Raw genomic sequence first — 26,128 nt, 5'->3', positions numbered from 1 at the left:
TGCTATACGCAGAGTTTCATTAGTACCGATGCAGAATTGAGAGTTTGGTTGGATCAATTTTCGTGCCGAAATTGGGTGATTTCTACCAACGAGGCATTGAAAATCTTGTTGAACGTTGGGAAGAAGTTGTAAACAACAAGGGTGAATACATTATTGATTAATTAGTTGGTACTTTTTATTAAACCTTTTAAAATATTAAAATTTTAAAAAATGGCGGGAACTTAGCTGCTAACCCAATATTTAACTTCATCCCTCTCCATCACTTGTCTTGTCTTTCACATTTGCCCCATTCTGATGCTGCCAATCCCTGAATCTTTTTCAATCCTTATTTCTGTACACCAATTTTTTTTTCCCTACAGGCATACTTGGTTGATACACTGACATTCCAATTACCCTCAATCTCATTCCTACCTCAGAACCCAACATCAACATCTCTGAACCTATCAGGTTATCCACTCTTTACTCACCATGGTGCCACATAACAATCAATATTTCTCACTTCCTGAACTCTCTGATACATCCAGTCGGCTCATCAGAAGCTTGTTTCTACACTCACAGACATCTTAGGCTGTATCCAAAGAAAGACCACTCAATTGGTTTATTTCACTCACAAATGCACTTTAACCTCTGACCTACATTTGTGCTGTTTCCTTTCTCTGCCTTTTCTACAGTCACTCTACTGGCTTCTGCTTCTTGGTGCTTGCTAGTTGGCTGGTCCCATGCAACCTCCACCTACCCAGGCTCCCCCAACTCATCTTTTCTTCTCTTGTTACTCATTATTTCTTTATTACTCACAAGGGGCTAAACACAGAGAGGACAAACAAGGACAGACAAACGGATTAAGTTGATTATATCGACCCCAGTGCGTAACTGGTACTTATTTAATTGACCCCGAAAGGATGAAAGGCAAAGTCGACCTCGGCGGAATTTGAACTCAGAACATAACGGCAGACGAAATACGGCAACGCATTTCGCCCGGCGTGCTAACATTTCTGCCAGCTCGCCGCCTTGTTACCCATATTGTGTCACTGCCTTTCCAAACCCTACACTAATCATTATTTTCTCTCCAGAATGTTGGCCCACAGTAATTCTCCCTTGCACATTTTTCCTGCAACAGTTCAAGAGAAGCTTAATAGCAGGGGCCACGGGCCTGCCTCTCTTTCCACGTTGAGCCAACTGAGAAAAATAAAATGTACATAATTAATATTGTTACAACTGTTGCAACTACTGTTGCTGTTGTAGCGATTATTATTGTTGCTATTACTACTACAATTGCCATGGTTGCTACAGCTGCTCCTCCTCCTCCTTCTTTTACAACTACTACTTACTACTGCAACTATAGTTGCTATTGTAGTTGCTGTTGATCCTCCTCCTCCTCCTCTCCCTCCATCTGTTGCTGCTGCTGTGCTGCTGTTGATATTGATGATGGCTACTTGCTGATGTTATTGTGTTTGACCTCAGAAATCTAATAAAACAGACCTGTGATCAAGAGTGTTCCAGTCATGACCATCCTGCCATTTGCTTCTTTGAGAGTAAACTATTGAATGTGTTCTTGTTTAAGATAGCAAATGTGATATAAGAGAGATTTGGTGACTATTTTTAGCAGAATGTGTTGAGGCCCCATTATTGGTTTGTTTATTTAGTATATAATATAATAGTATATTTATCATATAATGTATAGGTACATCTAATTCTAATCAGGCCTGATTAGATTATAAGTGTTACATCCATAACCATCTCAGCTTCATTTTTTTTCAGAGTGTATCTAAGATTGCATTATTTAGTGTATACTTCTCATTTAAGATTTGATTAAAATATATTTGGTTGCTATTTGCTGCAAGTCGAGTGACACATGTTCTCTTGTCTTGTTGTTGCTACTGTTGCTGTTTTGGCTATCACACACACACACACACACACACACACACATACATACAACCTGTGAGCAGCCATTAATATGTAGGTTGACCAGAAAACAGAATTGTCAGAAATGGAAATACACTTTTCAGTTAATCCATATTTTCCTTCTCTTCACAGTTCTTCCTCTCTTGCTCCTACGTCTTTCTTCTCTCCTTTTTACATCTTTTCCATTTTATTTCTTCTCTTCCTCTTTCCCCTTCACCATTTCTTTATTTTACTTTCTCCAACTGTTATCTTTGTCTCATGTTTTCTCATGTTATCTCCTCATATTTTTCCCTCTTTTCCCCTTTCAATCCTATTTTCTGTCTCCTCTCTCTTTCCATTTCTTTTCTTTCCTTTTCTATCCTTCCTTCTCTTCTTTCTTCTTTGTCTCTGCCTTTCCCTCATTTTTTTCTATTCATCTCCTTCCCTTTGCCTATTTATTTTTCTTTTCCTCTCTCTCTTTCTTTCTATCTCTCTTTTTGATCCCTTCCTTTATATATCCCTCCTTATTTTATACTTTCTTCTTAATCCTGCTATTTCTCTTTCTATCCTATTTCCTCCCCACCCTATCTCCTTTTCTTTCTCATATTATTTTCCTTATTTTCTTTCTTTCTCTCACTACTTCTCTTATACACTTGCACTTACTTCACACTCTCTCTTCTCTTTATTTCATTCTCTCTCTCTCTCTCTCTCTCTTTCCATCTCTTCTATTATTTATTCCTTTTAGGGAAGAATAGTGGCTGAAGTAATAAAGTGTGACACCACATACATTTTAACATTTAGTTACATCCCTTTACATTCTGAGTTCAAATCATACCAGGATTTACTTTGTCTTTCATCCTCCCAAGGTTTGATATAAGAAATACCAGTAAAATTACTGGTTGAATTTAATTAATTCCATCCCTACACCAAAAATACAAAGCTGTGTAATTATGTTAGAAATTCTTATTTGATCTCTCTCATTCTTCCAAACCTCTCTCTTTCTCTCTTCTGCTGTCTCCCTTCTTCTATGTCTTTTATTCAATTTTTCCCTTCCCTTTTCAACTCTTTTACATTTATTATTATCATTTCACTATCCGTGTGTCTCCAGCAATTTTCCACCTTATCTCTTTCATCTTATTGTAATGTCCTTCCTTATCGCTTTCTTACTCTTTTTGTCTGTCTTTCTTGCATTTCCTCCCACTTTCCTCATTCCATCTCTCATTCTCTCTGATTTTCTTACTCTTCTTCGTCACTATCTATATTACCAGTCCACACTCAATATAGGCCAGAGAATTAATGCTACAACTATCTGCCTATCTGCTGAGAAAGCAGAATATTCTGGAAATAGTAATTTAGTTTGATTCTTATTGGATGAGAGGTAATGGAAAGAGACTGACGATACATACATACATGCATACATACATATATATATATATATATATATATATATATATATATATATATATATATATATATATATATACACACATGTATGTACGTGTGTGTATGTGTGTGTGAATGCATATCATCATCTTTTAATGTCTGTTTCCATGCTGGCATGGGTTTGGCAGTTTGACTTGATTGAAATGATCAGAGCACTCTGGTGTGCTCTAGTGACTGCTTTGACATGATTTCTTCAGTTAGATGCTTGCTCTTCCTAATGCCAAACACTTTACAGAGTATACTGGGTACTTTTGTTGTGGCATCAACACAAGTGAGATTGCCATGTAGCACACAAGACTAAGATCTCCATTGACCTAGTGGGACTACACTAGAAACGGAGGAGCTTATGCTAGATGATGAAATGTCAGAGTATAAAAGAAAGGATCAGAACAGATTTCTTGTTATAAACGAAATACATGACTGCTCACATCACACACTTTCATACATACTGTAGGTGTAGGCATGGTTATGTGGTAAGAAGCTTGCTTCCCTACTATGTAATTTTAGGGTGCAATGCCACTGCATGGCACTTTGGGCAAGTATCTTCTACTTATAACCCAGGCTAACCAGAGCCTTGTGAATGGATTTGGAAGGTGGAAACTGAAAAGGCCTATTGAATGTGTGTGTGTGTGGGGGGGGGGCTCTCCTCTTAACACTGTGTAATGGTTGTAACTGAACAGTGCTTGTTTCATGTTCTCTTTGAAAAACATGTCAGGCCATGGGGAAATATTACCTTGCTAGGAAACATGGGGGGGGGGCGGGGGGGCGACAGGAAGAGCATTTGACCATAGAATGTCTGCTTCAGTAAATTACGATGACAATGGGGGTGATTTTATGTATATATAGATCTGGTCTGTAATGATTTGTATATCTATATATATATCTATCTGTCTGTCTGTCTGTCTATATAGGGTGTCCCCTCCTCAAAATGTATACACAAAGTAGATGAGTATAAAGTTACTGCTTAATAAAATATTTCATTTTCAAAATTTAATAGAATCTACATACAGAATTTGATTGTTTATGAATATTTAGATTATGCAAATAATTTGTAAATGTCTTCTACCATTCTTGTCTCTGCTTTTGTCCCTTGGTCAGTTATCGTGCTGATGATGTTTATTGAGCTTGTCCTTTTCTGTAACGGTATGTCAATCTCAAGAATGAAGAATTCTCTGAAGTTATTATCTCCCATCCTCATATGGAGCCAGTCTCAGTTATCCATTGGTAACTCTGATACATCCCCTGGTGGCAGAGATAATTGTAATAAGTCATGAATTTATACTGTATGGCATTTGATATACCTGTATTTGTCCATGTTCTTCATATACATACCACTGCAAGCTTTCTTGATATGGAATTTTTGTTTCTTTTTACATACATCAGAGTACCCACTGGACAGACAGTTCTTCTCTTGGGCTAAGGTGATAGGCTATCCACAGGTAACTTTGTCTCATTAAAGGGGATAAACATGAAAGATAACAAAACCCTTTTACTTATTTCAGCTGATGACTATAGATTCAATGCAAACTTAGTGATTATCAGTATACTGCTCATCATCCAGTATACTGCTTACTTGTTTACTTGTAGTTCTCACCTTAGAATGTTGAGGATACAATCTTGGTTTATTTCTAAATTTAATTAGCATAGAAGACATATGAAACTACTTTTTACACACACACACACATTATATATTTGGAGGTGGTAATATATTTTCTGTGTAATACTCATTTGTATTCTTTTTTGGGTTTTAGTACTTCAGCAGCCACTCCCTGATAAGTTGGTCTGATGTATGATGAAAAGATATAGAGATAAGATTATGCATATGTAAACAACTTCATTCACACAAAATTAGTTTTGCACTCTCACATGCATGTGCACACGCACACACACACTACTTAGATATATTTTTTTATATTGGGTGTGTATATGATAGTTTTTATGAATAACTTTTTCTTAAGTCTTTCACTGAATACCTCAAAATGGTCGTGGAAAAATGAAAACATTGACTAGGAAGGTGCTGTCAATATCAGTGATCAGTTGTTAATATGCTTCTGGTCGGCAGATGACTTTGTGCTCATTGCAGAAACCTCAGATTTGGTGCAGACTCTGCTGGCAGGGCTGGACAACTAGATGTCATTAGTAGGCCTCAGAATAAGCCACCCCAAGACATGTCTGAAATAAGGCTAAATAGTAGGGTAAAGCTATGAGATTGAAGAGGTGAAGGAGCACATCTACCCAGTAGAGACAATAAATATATACTGAAACATGATCTCAAAAGGATCCACCCAGCTCAACAAAAAATACTGGAAGCACACACACACACCCATGCACAGCTTGGCCCTTTGCTTGATTTCCTTCTCAAGATGACCCGCCACCCATCATCTCTCAAACTGCAGCATATCCTTGAGACCACTAATCTTTCTTACTCCTTGGAACCATTTTAGTTCTTATACATCCCTCATCCTTAATACTGTCCACCACTCACATTTTATCTTGACCCCCCCCCCCAAATCATCTCACCTTCTATATCACCATATGTCTCTCACTCTGTCCATGTATTACACTTGTCTTTCTGTCCCAACACTCTTACAACCTACTCAACCACCTGGCATCTCTCTGTCTTATATCTTTCTCCTATCAACTGTATCATTTTTACTCCTCTGCTACTCTTCATCACCATGCATCTTTAATCACCCCCCCCCCACACACTCTTATCCACTATTCACTGTTTCCACTCTTCAACCCTATCTAATCTTACACAGAATAAGAACAAAATAGAAGGCATTAAAGATGTGCTCAAAGTACTAGACAAGACTCAGCATGCCAATCTGTTTGTGGGCTACTATGAAGAAGTAAGAACAGCTGGCTAGATTCTGATCTTTCTTCTTCAGAGGGCCCTAACAAGAACGTGATTGCAGGGGTATATTAGAAATGAGGTAATTCAAGAATGGTGGGGAGTGAACAGTGTGATTGCAGAATCCCGAAAGTACAAGTTCTGCTGGGCTGGATATTATTGCAAGGCTCACAGAAACTAGGTGGCACCATGCAGTTGTCAAGTGATATCCAGGAGACTGGAAGAGACTACTTGGAAATTAACCCTTTTGTTACTGTATTTATTTTGAGATGCTCAATGTTTCTGTCAATTACTTCAAACATAACAAAGAATTTAGTAAAATAACTTAGTTATCATTAAGCTGGTGTTAGGAACATAAATTGTGACTAAGGTTTGGTGGAAGATTTTAATTCAAAACTTATGCAAACAAGATATTTGTACTTAGAGCCAGAGCAGGTTTCAGCCGGGTTGGTAACGAAAGGGTTAATTAAATGTTCTCATTTAAGTGCAATTAATATTTTTCAATGAAGGTGGTCTCCTTACTTATCAACTGCTCTTCAGATGCTTTATCACTAAATTAATATAAAGGAAAAATTGTTAAATTCAGTTGATGATTCCCATCACATTTAACATATTTCCTCTCATGTGAAGTACTCCTGTACAGTCACCAGTTCCTTTTTATTGTTTGTTATCACCCTCTCACTTATTCCTTCCGCTTCCATCACTTGTTATTGTTAATCCATCATCCATCTTCAATGATATCCATTACTCTTATATTATTCCCTCATCTATCATTCATTTTTTATATTCACCATTCCCTCTCCCATCACTCTCTCTCATTTCTTTCACTTCTCTCTCTCTCTCTCTCTCCTGTACCATTCATTCACCCTTATTTCTTTGCTTCTCTGCTATTACCTTCTTTTCTTGCACTTACTCGTGCATGTTGCTTCTATTTAGTCTATTTGCCAACATCATGTAGCTGACCACCACTCCTCATTCTCTCTCCCATAATTCTGTTTTCTGTCACACTATCGCTTCTGTCACTGATTTTTAAAAAACTTTTAATGCTTTTGTAGCACTCTTTTCCCATCTAATCTAGTTTTATTGGGAGAACATAGGGAAACATGCAAAGACATTTCAGAGTAGAATTGACTCTTCAGCCGGATGTTGGTGAACAAATGACTGGAGACAATGTAAGATAGAGAACCCTGTTTAGTCTTAGCAAAGACAAGACAGCTTTTATAGTGCTAGTGTTGCACCCAGTAACCTCTATAAAATAATTGGCTATCAGAAGGGCATTCAACCAAAGAAGGCATGTTGAAAATGGAATGCATGAACAAGACATAATCCCTGATTTTGGGAAGCAGTAGGTTAGTGTCAGAACTGACTCAACCACAATCTGTCCAGATATGCAATGACCGACCTCACACAAACACACACACACATGTTTGTATGTGTGCATGCATGTTTGTGCATATAGTTTTAATCTTAACCTGGTTGGCTAAGAATAAATGTTGTACCTGGCTTCTATTGATTTGGAGAAGGTTTTTGACAAGGTACCATGTTCAGTAATTTGGTGGTCACTGAAGGAACTAGTGTAGACAAGTGGCCTGGGAGGACTGTGTAAGCTATGTACAAAGATGCAGCAAGTAAAGTGAGAGCTGACAACAACTTCAAATTTAGCATGAATGTAGTTTATCAAGTTTAGGTCCTCAATCCTTATTCATCATAATCCCACAGAAGAGTTTAAGGCTGAATATCCATGGGGATTTCATTAAGCTGATATAGTTCTCATAAGTGAATCTACAGGGAAATTAGAAAGGAAATTCTAAATCAAGAGGTATCTTCATGGAAAATGCCTTACATGACATGCAGTAAAGAAGTAAGTATCAACCAATATAAGTAGGTACCCAATATGAATTATGGACACTCAAGAGCTGTAGTGGAATCACAGGCAGACTATCAGAGAAAGTAAGCTTTATATGTGACAGGTATATTGGAGTAGTATGTTCTATGAGTTCATCAAGAATAAATTCTCTCAAATACCTGGATGGTTTGGAAGTTCTGCTGCTGGCCAGAAGGAGTTTTTCCTCAAAGTGAAGGGCAGATTGTATGGTGCTTACATTCTGAACTCTGATGCTGCATGATAAGGAAACATGAGCCTTTACTGCAGAATATTTGAGAAGTGTCAAGAGAAATAGTGCAAGCATGCTATGATGGATGTGCAATGTCAGTGTGGTGGAAGCACTCCGTCGGTTACGACGACGAGGGTTCTGGTTGATCCGATCAACGGAACAGCCTGCTCGTGAAATTAACGTGTAAGTGGCTGAGCACTCCACAGACACGTGTACCCTTAACGTAGTTTTCGGGGATATTCGGCGTGACACAGAGAGTGACAAGGCCGGCCCTTTGAAATACAGGTACAACAGAAACAGGAAGTAAGAGTGGGAGAAAGTTGTGGTGAAAGGGTACAGCAGGGATCACCACCATCCCCTGCCGGAGCCTCGTGGAGCTTTAGGTGTTTTCACTCAATAAACACTCACAACGCCCGGTCTGGGAATCGAAACCGCGATCCTACGACCGCGAGTCCACTGCCCTAACCACTGGGCCATTGCGCCTCCTATGTTAGTGTACAAGAATGATATAGTACAAATGTGCTGAGACAAAAAACTGGGTGTAAGAAGAATCAGATGTAGCGTGTAAAAAACAAGACTGTACTAGTATGGTTATATGATGCATATGAACGAGGACTGCTGTATAAAGAAGTGACAATCACTTAACGTGGATGGAGCTTGTGAAAGAGGGAGACACATGAAAACACGGGACAAAGTGGTGAAGGCTGATCTCAGGATCTTGAACCTGACAGAGAAGATGAAAAATAACCAGGTTGACTGGTAATATGTGGTTCTCAAAAGGATCCACCCAGCTCAACAAAAAATACTGGAAGCACACACACACACCCATGCACAGCTTGGCCCTTTGCTTGATTTCCTTCTCAAGATGACCCGCCACCCATCATCTCTCAAACTGCAGCATATCCTTGAGACCACTAATCTTTCTTACTCCTTGGAACCATTTTAGTTCTTATACATCCCTCATCCTTAATACTGTCCACCACTCACATTTTATCTTGACCTCCCCCCCAAATCATCTCACCTTCTATATCACCATATGTCTCTCACTCTGTCCATGTATTACACTTGTCTTTCTGTCCCAACACTCTTACAACCTACTCAACCACCTGGCATCTCTCTGTCTTATATCTTTCTCCTATCAACTGTATCATTTTTACTCTTCTGCTACTTTTCATCACCATGCATCTTTAATCACCACCCCCACACACACACTCTTATCCACTATTCACTGTTTCCACTCTTCAACCCTGTCTAATCTTACACAGTTGTCACCTACTCTTCCTTACTTCCCCTACATAACATCCACTCAACACTTATTCCTTATTATATGCACTTTCTTACCAATTATCCATCTCTAACCATCTCTCACTCTGCCAAGCACTCTTGCAACCCCATCCACCCACAATCCTGGTTCCTCTGCCCCCATTCACTTCTACTTGCCTCAGACATTAAGGGTCCACACAGATGTCTTATCACCACTATTTTATCTCTTCCCTATTCCACCCTGATCACTCCCTCACCTCTACCAAAATGTGAATTGCCATGTGACCCCTCAACTGCAAGTAATCCATTCAGCTCTAACTCCTTTTCTCATTCGTTAACCCATCATCTGGTGTCTTGGAAGCTGCATTGTGACCCCACTAGTGCTGGTTCCACAAAAAGCACCCAGTGCATGCTGTAAAGTGGTTGGCTTTAAGAAGGGCATCAACCATAGAAACCAAGCTAAAGTAAATAGTGGAGTCCAATGTAGTCCTTGGATGTATCCAAGGATGATAGTTAAGGATGATAGTTTATTCCTGTATTGACATTCTTCAAACACTTTCAATACCAAACATTTACAACACTTCTAGTTTTGGGCAAAAAGTTTAAAGCTGTTTATCATCTTTTAACTGTTTAGGGTAATGGCAAGATGATAGGTATTCACAAAATTGAATATGTTGGGTTATGGTTGTCAATCTTTTACAACTGCATTATTTTTTTTTATTCATTTTTTCGTTTCTTTTTAACTTTAGCTAAGAGATTCACCCCTACACTAACAGAATCAATAACATATTTGCTTTTATCCCCTTCAAACACTACCATCTCCTTCACCATCTCTGCTAAATAAATAACATTTGTTCAGTAGTTTCTTTTTTAAATTTCTATTTTATTTTTTTACTATTTGGTTATGGGCATAAGAACTTTCATTTTCTTTTTTTTCTTTCTTGATAATGATAATAATAAAAAAAAAAAGATTCTTGTTAGTCATTCAATAAAGGAAAATTATTTCACTCTCTTAAAAGGTTTTCACCATTTACAAGTGCAACAGTTTTCGGCAATCAGTAACTACATGATAATCTTTCTCTTTTATTCAGAAAAAGCCAAAATGCCAAAGTGCTTCCATGTTGCTTTAACCAAATGCAAGATGACTCTGATGATGGTGGTAATGGTAATGATAATGGTGGTGGTTTTAGTAGCATGATGAGAAAGTTGATTATAAGGATGATGATGATGATGATGCATATGATGCTAAACAATGGTGATAGTGGTGATGGGAGTAGTGATAATGGTGGTTATGATGGTGATGATAAAGAGGAGGAGGAGGAGATAGTGATGATGGAGATGATGAGGGGCAGTAGTGTGAAGATCCTGATAGAGATAGTGATAGTGGTAATGATGGAGAGATTGAGGGTATGATTCAGTTATGCCATACCATCGTCTAACCTGCTATATATGTGCTTGTGTGTGCTTGCGTATATCAAATCTGTATAAACACAATCACATGCACTGACTCAAATACTTTAACACTCATGAAAGTGTGTCCATCCACACACACACACACACACACACACACACGAGTATATACATTTATGGATATACTAAAACACATTCAATTATATACACAAATACATGGACACACATACTGACATGCTGGTATAAAATACGCAGGTTTTATTGTACCGTTTCTTTGAGAGAAATATTAATAGTATAAGATGAGAGAAAGATAGAAATAGATTAATAGATAGTGAAGAGAGAGATTGATTGATTGATAGATAAGGGAAATTGCTAGATGAGGAGGAGAGTGAAAGATATACTAAATGAAGGAGGTGGTATATAGGGAGAGAAGTACATTTGTGTTTGTGTGTGTGTATATATACACATCACCATCATCATTACCATCACATTTGTATCCATTTTCCATGCATGAGTTAGACACATCTTCTCTAGTTCAGCATCTTGCCACTTATTGCTGTCCCTCATCATCTTGTATGTGATGTCCAGCCTCATGAATTCAATCTTTCCTACTTCGTCCCATGTCTTCCTTGTTTCTTTTTTGGTCGGTTCCTTTTACTTGGATTGTTAGGAGTTTCTTTATCCAACTGACATTTGCTAAATGCATTACTTGTCTGTGAAATCTCTTCTTTTGCACACTTCGTTTGATTCCTCTGGTATCTAGTTTTTCTCTCAGGTCTTTTGCATGCAATCGTTCATGTTCACTGAACTTTACATACCCAATGGAACACACACACCTCATTTCTTTCCCATCCTTCATATATCTTCTGCATTAAATGCTTATGTTTTACTTACATGCAACATTGTACTTTTCACATTAACATCATGCAATCTGCCCTTCACTTACATGGAAATTCCCTATGTTATCAGCAGAAGTAACAGCTCTCTAAACTTTTCCCATTCTGTTCTTATTCTAGTTACTATGATTTTGGTGCACCCATTTCCATCTTGATAGCTTCTACTATTTAAGAAATAATTGTTCTCATTACTTCTTTAGAGTTTTCTGAGCATCTGAAAGAACTTATTTCATGGATGTTCCAACTCTTACCACTTCATTGAATCTGTTACATATGAAGCCTTCCTTTTCTCTCAGCCTGCCTATGGTTCCACTACATCTCTTGTGCATCCATTGGGTATACTAAATAGAATTTATACCTACTCCCTTTCAACATACTACATGTGGCTACTCCTTTGAGGACAATAGGGAGTCCTATGTTTTTTTCCCTATGTTTTTTTTCCCACTGAGAGATCCTTAGTGGTAGTAAGACCTAATAATCGGAGCAATTTTGAGCATTTTTTAATTGAGTGCTGCTCATGATTAAAGAATAATTATGTGATGCAATGATGTTTTCTTGAAATGTGCTTTCTCGCTTCTGAAACAAAATTGGTATATTCCCATTGGAGGATGCTTTTAAGGTCTCTGTTCATGGGGTTAGCATGTGTTTGACATGGTGTCTAGGTTATAAGTAGATAATATATGGTTGAAGAGTGTTAAGGTGGAATGAAGAGTAATATTATCTGCATAAGAATGAGTGTTGTTGAATACGGTAGCAAGTAAGTCATTGACACAGAAGGAAGAGAACAACAGATAAAACCAAACTCAGGGCTACATTGAAGCTGATAGAATGAGAGGCAGAAAAGGCTGCAGCAGCATATATGGCATAGTGTAATCTGATATGAAGCTGTTGGTTCAAGAGATGAGAGATGGTGGAACCGAGAGGCAGGAAGCTTTGGTGTGCCAGATATGGTGGACAGCTTTACTGATGTAAGTTAAGGATGTCAACATGACTTTAACCGAATTCCTTTAAGACAAGAGCCCCACTAGCAGATAACAATGGAGTAGGTTACTAGTGAATCTGGATCTATGTAAACCAGGAATCAAAATGGTAGTCATTAATGTCTACCATTTTGATTTCTGAGTGAGGTAGATGTCAGAGAAGGACATTGTTAATGGCTGTCTCCATTACAATAGGTGATATATATATATACTAGCATTAAAGACCCGTCGTTGCCGGGTCATAGTGCTAGTGCATGTATATATGTGTATATATTACATGTACATCTATATATATATACATCTACACAAAATACAAAATACAAAGTTATATCTTGATATCGCTAGTGATAACAATACTCAAAATATATAACAGACTGGAATTGTTAGCCCGTCTCTTGTAATTTCAATCAATTGTATCTTGTCCTCCCTCTTGTTTAGAAGTGTGGCTACAATCTAGCCTACCTCTACTTCGGGGGGTGGGGGGCATTTTAAATTTGTTTCCGGCACGTCCTACGTCCCAGATATAAAGGTAAAAATTAAATATTTCCCATTTGCAAGTTCGAGTCGAGTACTCCCTTTGCATGCTCCGTTGACTCAAACCTTGCTTCTATTGTGGCGAATTTACCGCCTCTGATACCTTTCATAGTCGCACCAAGACACTTTTCGAAGGTGCTTTCCTCCATGTGTGCAAATCTTTTTTCTCTACATTGTATACTTTATAGACAATAGTCTTTTCTTTAATTTAATTTTTTATTATCCATCTGGACTATTTCTGTACGCTAATTTTATTTTTAATTTATTCCCATTCATGTGAAACCACTTATTCAAGTTCAAATCATTGATGCAATTTATACCAATTGCTATTTTTACTTTTGTTATGTTACGATTATATTATACTTTAGTTTGAATTTAATTATTACTTACTACATATAATTCAATTGTTATTATTTTTATTGTTAAAGTGAAAGTATCTGACATAAAATAGAGAAACGTTTTTGTTTCACTTTTAACACGTAATACTGAAATAGTGGAGAAGATATGATATTGCTATGGGCTCGCTTTAGGCAAGAAGTCGAACATTTTTTTTTTGCCCATCAAACTACATAGACCCTAAGTAAGGCATGTGTAAAATTTGAATGAAATTGGTTGTGTAGTTCTCAAGTTTTAGGGAAACATGCAGACAGACAGACAGACAGACACACATTCTCAGTTTTATATATATAATAAAGATAATTATAATCTTTTTGTCTTTTTACTTGTTTCAGTCATTTGACTGCGGCCATGCTGGGGCACCACCTTGAAATTTTAGTTGAATGTATCAACCCCAGTACTTATTTTTTGAAACCTGGCACTTAATCTATCAGTCTCTTGTGCTGAACCACTAAGTTACGGGGACATAAACACACCAGCACTGGTTGTCAAGCAGTGATGGGGGACAAACACACACACACACATACATACATACATACATGACGGGCTTCTTTCAGTTTCCATCTACCAAATCCACTCACAAGGCTTTGGTCAGCATGAGGCTATAGTAGAAGACAGCCAGAGTGCCATGCGGTGGGACTGAACCGGGAACCATGTGGTTGGAAAGCAAGCTTCTTACCACACAGCTGCACCTGCGCCTATATATGATTTTTGATTTTTTGATTTTTCCAGTTTCAGCTAATGAGCTGTGGCCATATGCATGACCAACCTGACTATCAGATGTTACACATTACTGATCACAATGCACTGTCCGGTCTGGGAATTGAACTCACATTCTAACAATTGTGAGTGCAGCAGCCTAACCACTCGGCCATGTGCTTCACATGTGAGTGTGTGTTTGTATATATGTATGCTCCGATGGATGTGTAATGTCAGTACTCATACTCGGCAGAGTGTAAGTACCTTGAGAGAAAAGCTGGACCTAAGAAGCATCAGTTGTGGTGTGCAAGAGATACGTTTGTGCTGGTATGGTCATGTGGCGAGAATGGATGAAGATAGTTGTGTGAAAAAGTGCCACACCCTAGCGGTTGAGGGAACCTGTGGAAGAGGCAGACCCAGGAAAACCTGGGACGAGGTGGTGAAGCACGACCTTCGAACTTTAGGTCTCACTGAGGAAATGACTAGAGACCGAGACCTCTGGAAGTGTGCTGTGCGCGAGAAGACCCGGCAGGACAAGTGAGTCCATAACCCGTGGCCTTCTACATGGGATGGAGCCAGCCTACGTATGCATACCTTCCCTCCTTGGGACACAAAACTCTACTTGTGAAGACCTGTTGAGGCAAGTGAGGATCAGAATCGAAATCGATCAATGGAAATTGCAGATGTGTTACCAGTGCCGGTGGCATGTCGAAACTCTACTTGTGAAGACCCGTTGAGGCAAGTGAGGATCAGAATGGAAATCGATCAATGGAAATAGCTGATGTGTTACCAGTGCCGGTGGCATGTAAGAGAACCTTCCGTTTCGCGACCATTGCCAGCACCGCCCCGTTTCGTGTCCGTTGCCAGCCTGGCCTGGCCCTCGTGCTGGTGGCACATAAAAAGCGCCATACATTCGTGGCCGTTTGCCAGCTCTGTCTGGCAACTGTGCGGGTGGCACGTAAAAAGCACCCACTACACTCACGGAGTGGTTGGCGTTAGGAAGGGCATCCAGCCGTAAAAACACTGCCAGATTTGACTGGGCCTGATGAAGCCTTCTGGCTTCACAGATCCCAGTAGAACCGTCCAACCCATGCTAGCATGGAAAACGGACGCTAAACGATGATGATGATGATGATGATATATATATATATATTCTACAGCTGGATGCCCTTCCTAACACCAACCACTATGAGAGTGTAGTGGGTGCATTTTACATGCCACCGGCACGGGGGCCATATATATATATACACACACAGACACACAGACATATACATATACACGTATATATAGTGTTTTTCTGCTTAGATATTCTTGGATATGAAAGGTGTTTGTTTTGATTATATTTCGAAATATGTGTGCATGTACAGGTGAAATTGTAACATTGACTAATCAGGACTTACAAATACATTTAGTAGATCTAAATTATATAATTATATAATAAGTATATAATTATTTAGAATTATATTTTGTGGAAGCAGTTGATGCATTACTCCTTTTATGCTACAAGTATTCAATCAGGTAACCTGCTTGAAAAAAAATGAATTAAAAAGTGTGATGATATTGGTATATATATATATATATATATATATATATATATATATATATATAAAGTTAATCTAAATAAGAAAACAAAAAGACAACAACGCAAGGAAGCGGAACAAATAAAGTATTATTGGACATGCAGGAAAGAAGGGAAGAAGGAGGGTTTGACGTTTCGAGCAGAGCTCTTCGTCGGAAACATAGGAGAAGGAAAGATCCCGAGAAAGGAAGACAATGATATAACTTCTTTCTTCCCTGACTCTCTCACTTCCTCTCTCTTCCTATATATGTGTGTGTGTGTGTGTGTGTGCTGATTCCACTCATCTCTGAGCAGCAGCAAACAAAGTTATCTTTAGCGATTCATTTCGGAGGAATAACCTGGCACCAATCAAACCCCAGTACAGCAAACCTTTGTTATTTTCTTATAAATAAGACAATTTCTTAACTGTAGGTTAGGAAATATGTGTCATAGCCCAGAACATTATTGGGTTTTAATTGTTTGATGCAATGAACTTAGTCAAGTTGATATTCAAAGGAATCTTGGGAAATCTTTATAAATAAAAGTGAAGTTGTGTGTCTGTCTCCTACGATTTAGATTCCTAACTACTCCCACATTTTGCGGTGCAGTTTAACCAAAACCGGGTATCTTATAGTCGTGATTCATATCGAGCCCTTCTGGGTATTAGCGCACGTCTACGATGAGTCTACGATTTAAAAAAAAAATTACCATCAATTTTTCCCATTTTTAATGCATTTTTTTTGCTATTATATAAGGGAAGTAACTCTCTAAAAATGTATTATTAAATCTCAGAATGTAAAAAGCCACAGTAACACCCCCTTTTGTGGTTAGCCATATTAAGATGGCTATTATACTTTACATCTCTAAAAATGCTTATATAGTTATTTCCCTTACAAACCCGATCAACGCCAGGCGATACTGCTAGTTTATTATGTAACTGTTTGGTGAGCAACCTTAATGGGAGAACCATTAAGATTATTCTTTCAGATGAATCTTCATTCATTACCCATCCATAATCCATAATCCAGATTTAACAAGGTTCAATACTTGTTCCATATTTGTTCTTAATTTTCAGAAATGATTTTATTATTAGCATGTTAGGGTGACCTTGTAATAGCTAACTTGATTAAAAATGTTGGTATGAAAACTGGACAGTTTCCTGGAGGATGTCTTTTGAGCCAACAAGGATTCAGTGCAATTATTTTATCAAAGAATTTTTAATTACTCTTTGTAAGCTATGAAAATAAAATCTTGGGCTTATGTGTGTTCTATAAGACAGCAAGCAAGTGTGAACAGAACCTATTTCCTACTTATTTAACCCTTTAGTGTTCAGATTATTCTATCAAACATAATGCCTATTGATTCCCATTGATTTGGATTAATCATGCATTATCTCATATCTTCAAGATCTTGATGGTGTAATTACTTAATGTAGAATAACATTGTAGGGTAGGTGTGAGAGCCTGGATCTGGTCAGTTTGAACATAAAACAGATTAGCTATTTTGTCCAGATATGGCCGGTTTAAATACTAAAGGGTTAAGAGAGCTGCATAGATGCATGGAGTGTTACATGAAACATAAATCTAAAATGGCATGATTGGTGCAGATCAGCCTTTCATGGATGAATGCCTAACATAGAATACTCGGCCAATTCAATTTAATCCAAAAGAAAGGTTTCCTGATCATCATAGCTGAGGGAACTGAGGCTTTGAAAAAACTTGTCATCAAGTATTAAAAGAAACAAGTTGCTACAACAACAGTAATCTGGAAAATGCACACAAGTTTATAGCCTATCAAAACTTTGAGCTCTACTGCTACTGTAATAATATATAAAATATCCTATTACAATAAAGATAATAATGGTAGCAATGTCACAGAGGCAAGGCACCCCTATAAGCAACCATTACACAGTGACTCAACCAGTTAAATCTCCCTTAAATCAGACTCCACTGTCTTAATGCAGGAGGGACATAATCTATAATGTAATCTTTGTTTCCTCCTAAAAAGCAGCATGTTTATGGCTGAAATGATTTCAATCATAAGCCTACTTGATTCGAATAGAATTGGAGCTAAACATAACAATTACAACATGGAAGCACTCCGTCGGTTATGACGACGAGGGTTCCGGTTGATCCGAATCAACGGAACAGCCTGCTCGTGAAATTAACGTGTAAGTGGCTGAGCACTCCACAGACACGTGTACCCTTAACGTAGTTCTCGGGGATATTCAGCGTGACACAGAGAGTGACAAGGCCGGCCCTTTGAAATACAGGTACAACAGAAACAGGAAGTAAGAGTGAGAGAAAGTTGTGGTGAAAGAGTACAGCAGGGATCACCATCATCCCCTGCCGGAGCCGCGTGGAGCTTTAGGTGTTTTCGCTCAATAAACACTCACAACGCCCGGTCTGGGAATCGAAACCGCGATCCTATGACCGCGATCCTATGACCGCGAGTCCGCTGCCCTAACCACTGGGCCATTGCGCCTCCACTAATTACAACAAACTCTTCAAATACAATTATTTTTTATTTCTTTTGAGTGCTACGAAGCAAATCAGAAAGGCACCCACTAAGAATAACAGACAAGAATATTGTAATTGACAGCAATGTTGCTACCCTTACTATAGCAGCACCATTAACACAGACAGAAGTACAATTGATACCATCACTGCTAACACTACCACCATACTAACACAACTACTATCACACCCACCAACACCACCATTTGCGCAATAACCAAGTCACCACCAAACTAGCATAGGTAAAATTGCTGCTGCCAATCTTTGAGACGGCATGATTACCAGATTTAATATCTCTGTATTACCCTTCCTCAGTCTTTAGAATGTATGACTGTCTAAAGTGGTGATATTCACAATGAGCTGAGGGGTCAGCAGCTCATACATGTGTTGTGTCTACGGGTCAAGTTGCTCAGCTCTCAACTAGCTACAACATAATGGTTCCACTCTATAATACAATTTCTCAAACAGTAAAAGCTCCTTGTAATAGATCACATTCTATTTACTGCCAGATTGTATTTCTCATCTGCTAAGCATTATAGGAAACAAATATAAACAGTAATTCTATGGAATGTTGTAACTTTGAAAAGAACTGCCATTAGTATTCTTTTTCTGTATAGTTTCTAGATCTGTACTCACCTACTACTTTGCTCTAAAGCATACGTATATTGAGTTCTAACAACTCTTTACTCTTTACTCTTTTACTTGTTTCAGTCATTTGACTGTGGCCATGCTGGAGCACCGCCTTTAGTCGATCAAATCGACCCCGTGATTTATTCTTTTGTAAGCCCAGTACTTTATTCTATCGGTCTCTTTTGCCGAACCGATATGTAACGGGGACATAAACACACCAGCATCGGTTGTCAAGCAATGCTAGGGGGACATACACAGACACACAAACACACACACACACACATATATATATATATATATATATATATACGACAGGCTTCTTTCAGTTTCCGTCTACCAAATCCACTCACAAAGCATTGGTCGGCCCGGGGCTATAGCAGAAGACACTTGCCCAAGATGCCACGCAGTGGGACTGAACCCGCAACCATGTGGTTGGTTAGCAAGCTACTTACCACACAGCCACTCCTGGTTATTAATATTGCTATGCTTGAAAACCATAAAACGTGTGTGTGTGTGTGTGGATACATATGTATGTTGTTGATGTCATAAGAATTTTTATAAACTTTTGAGAGAGTGTGAATTAATTCTGTTTTGAAATTGGATCTCGAAGCACGTAAATGCTATAAATATAATAACATATAAATATTGGGTTAAAAAACACTTTTGGATAGAAAATGTTGAATTTTTCCTGTGGACATGAACAGACATTCTACCATTGGACCTAAGCAATCCTTTGAATTTCTCTATCCATTTTAAAAACTTTATTCTTACCAGCAAGGCCTGTGTGTTGCTGACATCATAAGAATTTATAAACTATCAAGAGAACATGAATTAATTCCTTTTTGGAATTTGATCTTGAAGCACATAAGTGCCTTTTACTATTTCTATCCAAAATGGATTATCAACCCAGTATTTATATGCATTTATAAGCTTCAGCATAAAAGAATTAAAATATATGTATATGTACATATGATATATACACACACGTATATGATGCATACATGCAAATGTATATTTATATATCACTGTATCGACCAGACTATGTGATGTTGTTATTTATCCACTGCTGTCTTTCCATCATCATGGAGGTCTTACGAGTAGCCTTTTCCAACATTTTGGATACCATTTGACGACTGCATGGGTCCATTCCTTGTCAATGAACTTTGCAATATGTCTGACCCAGTGGAATTTGTGCTTTCAGAATTCTGCTATCATGTTGTTTACTTTGCTTTGTTCTTGAATTATCTCATTTCAGATATGCTCTTGCAAAGATATTCTGAGCATGGAATGAATCTTTCCATGGTTTTTCACATTGTAGTTAATTGATGCTCTTCCTCCTTCATAGTAACCTACATCTCTCTTGCATGTAATGGAATCTTGAGGAGAATAATGCCAGGATAAAAGGCATCTATCACAATAAAAGATATATTCAAAGCAGAACTGGACACGACCCCACATGTCAGCACCTTCAATACTACCATGCTATCTGCACTCATACAACTAATGAAATGGTTGATAAACTCAATCATTCACTTCTTCAAAAGTTAACAGATACATCAGAAATGTCTTTTTAATCAACTGACAACAGTCAATCAAGACAAGGTTGTTCAATGCCCTGTTGAATTTCTGAACACACTTAAACCCACTGGGATGCCACAATGACCCCAAAAAGGTATGACCTTAAATACCTTATGCATCCTGTAATATATATATATATATTCATACATACATTATGCATACATATATATATACACATATATATGTACATGCATGTATATATATATATATATATATAGCAGCCCCTAGCTAACCAGTTTTCAGTCAAACCATTCAACCTATGCCAGCATAGAAAATGGACTTTAAATGATGATGATTGTATATGTGTGTGTGTATATATATATATATATATATATATATATATATACATATTATGTATATGCATATATGCATGTATATATTTATATATATAATATATATATATATATATATATATATATATAAATAAACATACATAGATGCATACAATTATGTGCATGTGTGTGTACATGTATATTTTAGATTCTCATTACACATCAGGTGGATTATTTTAAATTCATTCCACTTCAGCCACTAGTTATTTCCTACATTCACTGTCCACTTTTCACTGCTCCACCAACACCACATGTCATACATGCATCAAAGAATACCTTCATCATTCCTGATAACTAGCAACCTAGCAACTCCACTATTATTAGATACACAACCAACACTATCTTTACTAATCCTCCAATCAGTGCAATCAATAGATTTTAGTCCTTACCTAATAAGATTGATAGCATTTCTGTGTATACGGTGGACTGAAAATGTTCATTTTGACACACTTTGTGAAGGAAAATAAACTAGCAATATGTGACAGTGAAGAATAATTTTAAAAGATTTGATTGCTTCGTCTGCACAAAACAGAATACTTCACTTCATCCATCCTATCCTTCACATAGATTGCAGCTACAGGCAATATACACAACAAAATATGGTGGTAATGAACAAAATCAACTAACAGAGAAAGAATATCTTTGAGCTGGAAAGGTTCTTAATGGTGTTCTCTTGTTTTGACTGAGTGGAGACATTAATGATTGTCTTGGGCATTATAAAATTTTTTAAATGTTGGTGGAATTGGACTTGCTATTGATGAACATGGGACCAAATATTCTATATTTGAAAGCTTTTCAAGCAGTTAAGAACATCTGTTTGATATTCACTAGCTTTTTAGATTTATCAGCAAAATCTTGTTAGATGTCTCTAATTGTTCTCCTCTCATAATCCATGCAGGAACATATAAGAAATGAAGAATTTATTTTAGCATTTAGAAGCTCATTTGCAACAGAAATGTAAAATATCTTCTAAAATTTTTCCTTCCAATTATCCACCATTCAGTGTTTTTCTTATTTTTTAAATATTTTTCAACCTAAGAACACATATTTATACTGAAAATTAGGAAGGATCTCCTAGAATTATCATTATTTATTTTCTTCTCTGCTGCTTTCTATATCTATCTAATATAGATGGCCATGTATGTGTACATGCTCACACACAGACACCCATACATATATATGTATATATATATATATATACTAGCAGTATCGCCCGGCGTTGCTCGGGTTTGTAAAGCATTTTTAGAGAGTTATAGCCAAAAAATAGCAAAAAAATGGAAAAAAAATGATGGTAAATTTTTTTTTGAGAGTAAAAAAAGGTGGAGTTGCGTCCCCTAGACAGTCTGTGGTTTGTTTTTTTTTATTCTCGACCCCATGTCGAATTTATCGATTTTTTTCAGAACTGGGGGAACTTTTCAAAATTTTCGCTGCGTTAGTTTTGAATTATGACATTGGGCTATGCGTGTGTCAAGTTTCATCAGAATCGGTTGAAAGCCGTGGTCAGGGTGAGGGTACGAGAAAACAGACACACAGAAACACGCACAGACAAACTGCCGTTTATATATAGAGAGATATATATATATATATATATATAGGTGTGTGTTTGTCTGTCTGTCAATCAATCAATCAATCAATTAATAAAATTAAAGTAGGCAGCAGTTTGCAATGTTTCACCAAAAAGGAAAACTAGACTCCTCACGAAGTGTGACTACATGGCTAGAAGTAACAGCTAAAATGCTTTAATGTTGTACTCAAACCACATTATTGTATACTTATATACTGATGGACTGTAATTGCCCAAAAACGTCATTCGAGAATTCCGTATTCTTGAAAGGTGTTTTCAGATGATTAGAGTCCCTGTCAGTATATATGCATACAATTATGTGCTTTGACTACAGCATTACAGCATTTTAACACTTATTTCTAGCAGTGTATGTGTTTCTAACACCCTGGTCACGTTTAGTGACAATTATAGTTAAATATCTATTTATCTATCTATTTTTATATATATATATATATCACCGTGACCGTGACCGACCAGGCTATCAGATATTGCTACACATCGCTGGTCACAATGTGCTTTGCATTGTTTTAGCCTTCAAGTGATGCCACCCCGCTGGCTAAGCGAGCAGGCCATCAGAGGAAAGAGTGAGAGAAAGTTGTGGCAAAAGAGTACAGGACGGATCGCCACCACCCCCTGCCGGAGCCTCGTGGGGCTTTGGGTGTTTACGCTCAATAAACACTGACAACACCCGGTCTGGGAATCGAAACCGCGATATTACAACTGCGAGTCCGCTGCCCTAACCACTGGGCTAATGCGCATATATATATACACACACAAAGTATGGGGGTTTATTTCACAGGTGATCTAAAGAATTAGGTACACTAGGACTTACACTCATGAATTAGGTATGCTAGGACTTACGCTCATGGATCTATGCAGGATTGCACCTAAGGACTCGCACTCTTGTTTTTATAACTTTGGAAAGTTGGACTATGAACTTTTATGCTTCTTTTTCCTTCTCTCTTTCCGTCTCCTTATTCTTTTACTCCTTCCTCTGTGTTGTCATCTTATTGGTATATACCATTCTCATTTTCCATATTTTTTTCCTCTATTTGTCTCTGATGAAGGAATATCCCATACTCAGGGATATCCCAGAAACAGCTGTAAGATTTGAATTTCTTCATATAATATTGTATATCACTTGAGATGTTTGCCTTGCCTTAATGCTCTATGTCATGCTGGTGAGACCCATATTGGAGTACGAGATTCAAGCCTCTTCTCCTTATCTCCTCAAAGACATACATCATCTCGAAAGAGTCCAGAAGCTGGCTACCCGCATGGTTCTTGGTCTCAATCATTTGTCTTATGAAGAAAGGCTGAAGACGCTCGACCTTTATTCTCTCGAAAAACGCCACCGCCATGGTGATCTCATTCTCGCTCACAACATCATAAACGGAATATGTAACGTTTCAAAAGAGCTGTTCTACACTCCTGCTCCAGAGTGTCGGCTGCGGGGTCACTCCGAAAAGCTCTATCTGCGACGATTTCATCTCAATTGAAGGAGAGGAGATTTCTCCGTCCGGGTTGCGAATCCGTGGAATAAGCTGCCGGATGAGATAGTGAAGATGCCGACGACCGCTCGGTTCAAAGTCTCTCTTGACCAGAAATGTCCTGAACTCTTTGCAAGAACACCCTCCCTGTACATAACTCCATGTCCCCCTACATGGCCTTGCTTTTTGAGCCAAAAAATTAACTTAACTTAATGTTTGACGTCCTTTTTAACAGTTATATATATCTGTAAATATAATATGTGACAATTATTCGGTAGCCATGATAAAACTCCGAGTTTCAGATGGCGGGGCGGAGACCCATGCTGGCATCTCTTCAGTTATCAGGCCATCAAAAAAAAAATGCTATGAAAATGACCGTTAAAACAAAGGGAAATTACTGTGTGATTGACCATTATTAAGACAAAAGAGCTATTAGAATTGACCGCTAAGTGAGGGGTGGGAGTAAAGGTAAGAGAGTAAAAATGTTCATAGTAATCGCGTAAGTGAAAATGTCCATACATACACATGCGTGCCTGCACACCCACGTACATGTGCCTATATGTTTATACTCATCCACCCTCACTTGAAACACACATATGCTCACCCACACATTCGCCAAAAAATATATATATACATACTTGCATACATGCACACACACACACACACTCACACACACACAAAAAGGTTCATACACACATCTATATATGCACATGCACAAGAAAATACAGGGCTAAAGGCAAAATACAGAAAAATGTGTAAAAAAGTGTAAAAAATAAGCAATAAGTGTAAAACACGTCTACATACGCACATACTTGCATGCACGCCCACACACACGTCTATATACACACATACCTGCACACACACACATCCACACATGCTCACAAAAAATTCCATATACACGTCTATATACGCACAGGAAAAATGCAGGGTGGAAGGTAGAATACAGAAAAACTATGTGTAAAAAAAAATATATGAGCAATAAAACTATAAACCAATATCTCTAAAAATATGTAAAAAATGTATAAGAAATATAAGTATAGAGAGATAAAAAGCTTGTATGTGGACACAATATAGAAAGCAAGTCCTATCTGTAATCTGGGAGGGATCAAAAATGTAACAAATATTTAGCCACATGTGGACATGATCCAAAAAGTTCAGTTCTTGAATTTAGACATGTGGCGGAGTCTAAGCTGCTTTTCCAGGAGAGCCATCTTTCCATATCACAAAGACCATACTTTCCACTGCCGTTGGTGTAGGGCTAAAGTATACTTGGCTAAGATCTTCCAATGGATGTTGTAACTGATACCTTTATCTTTTAAGGACCATATATGACTGGATAATTTTGTTGTTTTCCTTTTATCCCTGTATCTGAAGCTCAAGGTGTGATTATTGGACCTGGCCTTGAAATTACCCTCTGTAAGGCCCACTTATTTCTTCATCGAAACCATGTCCTTAGTGGATATAGAGTCCACGGTGGTTTCATGAATGATGGTCTCGGACATGCAAGCTCCATTTAGTGGGCACAAACTTTTATCCCTGCATGAACAGCTGGTTTCATATTGTGGTTTTTGTGAGTTGCGTGGAATTATATTTTAAAAATTAGTAGTTGAACTGAAACTGATTTTTGAGTTCTGTCTATTGAAGAGCTTTCTGTAACTATGGGCAACTGGAAAATGTCTGTTTATCAGTGCTAAGAAATACTTGCCTATATTAAAGGTCACTTTGGGTGAGTAGGGGGTTGTGAACCAGATAGTTTTCCTATTCCTATGCTTCCTTTTCTTTATTATTGGACTGGTAGCAGGTGTATAGGTTATTTCCTTGCTAAAACCTCTATCTTTTAGAGCCTTATTATATACTGGGGCAACGCTATTAAAAATGTCCCTATCGGAGGAGAGGCTAGAAATTCTTTTGCTAATGTTTTTAACTAAATTTTTAAACACTATGGGAGGATGGCAGGAACCCATATTAATATAACTAAGTCTATCATTGG

The 26,128-nt window shown here is 37.8% G+C and overlaps 1 protein-coding gene and 1 long non-coding RNA gene across 2 annotated transcripts in view; one reads left to right on the top strand and one right to left on the bottom strand.

Annotated features, from left to right (window-relative positions):
* LOC115209097 (chondroitin sulfate proteoglycan 4-like) overlaps window positions 1-26,128 on the top strand; it is a 196,527-nt gene that overhangs the window by 64,938 nt on the left and 105,461 nt on the right.
* LOC118762653 lies at window positions 262-24,202 on the bottom strand. The gene is made up of 3 exons (XR_004998418.1): window positions 24,043-24,202; window positions 16,278-16,280; window positions 262-606 (listed from the first exon to the last, which is right to left on the bottom strand). It is a non-coding gene; the product is annotated as an uncharacterized LOC118762653 (long non-coding RNA).

This window comes from Octopus sinensis, linkage group LG3 (assembly GCF_006345805.1).
Source record: "Octopus sinensis linkage group LG3, ASM634580v1, whole genome shotgun sequence".
Lineage (NCBI taxonomy): Eukaryota > Metazoa > Mollusca > Cephalopoda > Octopoda > Octopodidae > Octopus > Octopus sinensis.
The sequence above is the reverse complement of the archived record's forward strand: the minus strand, read 5'-3'. Positions and strand labels throughout refer to the sequence as shown.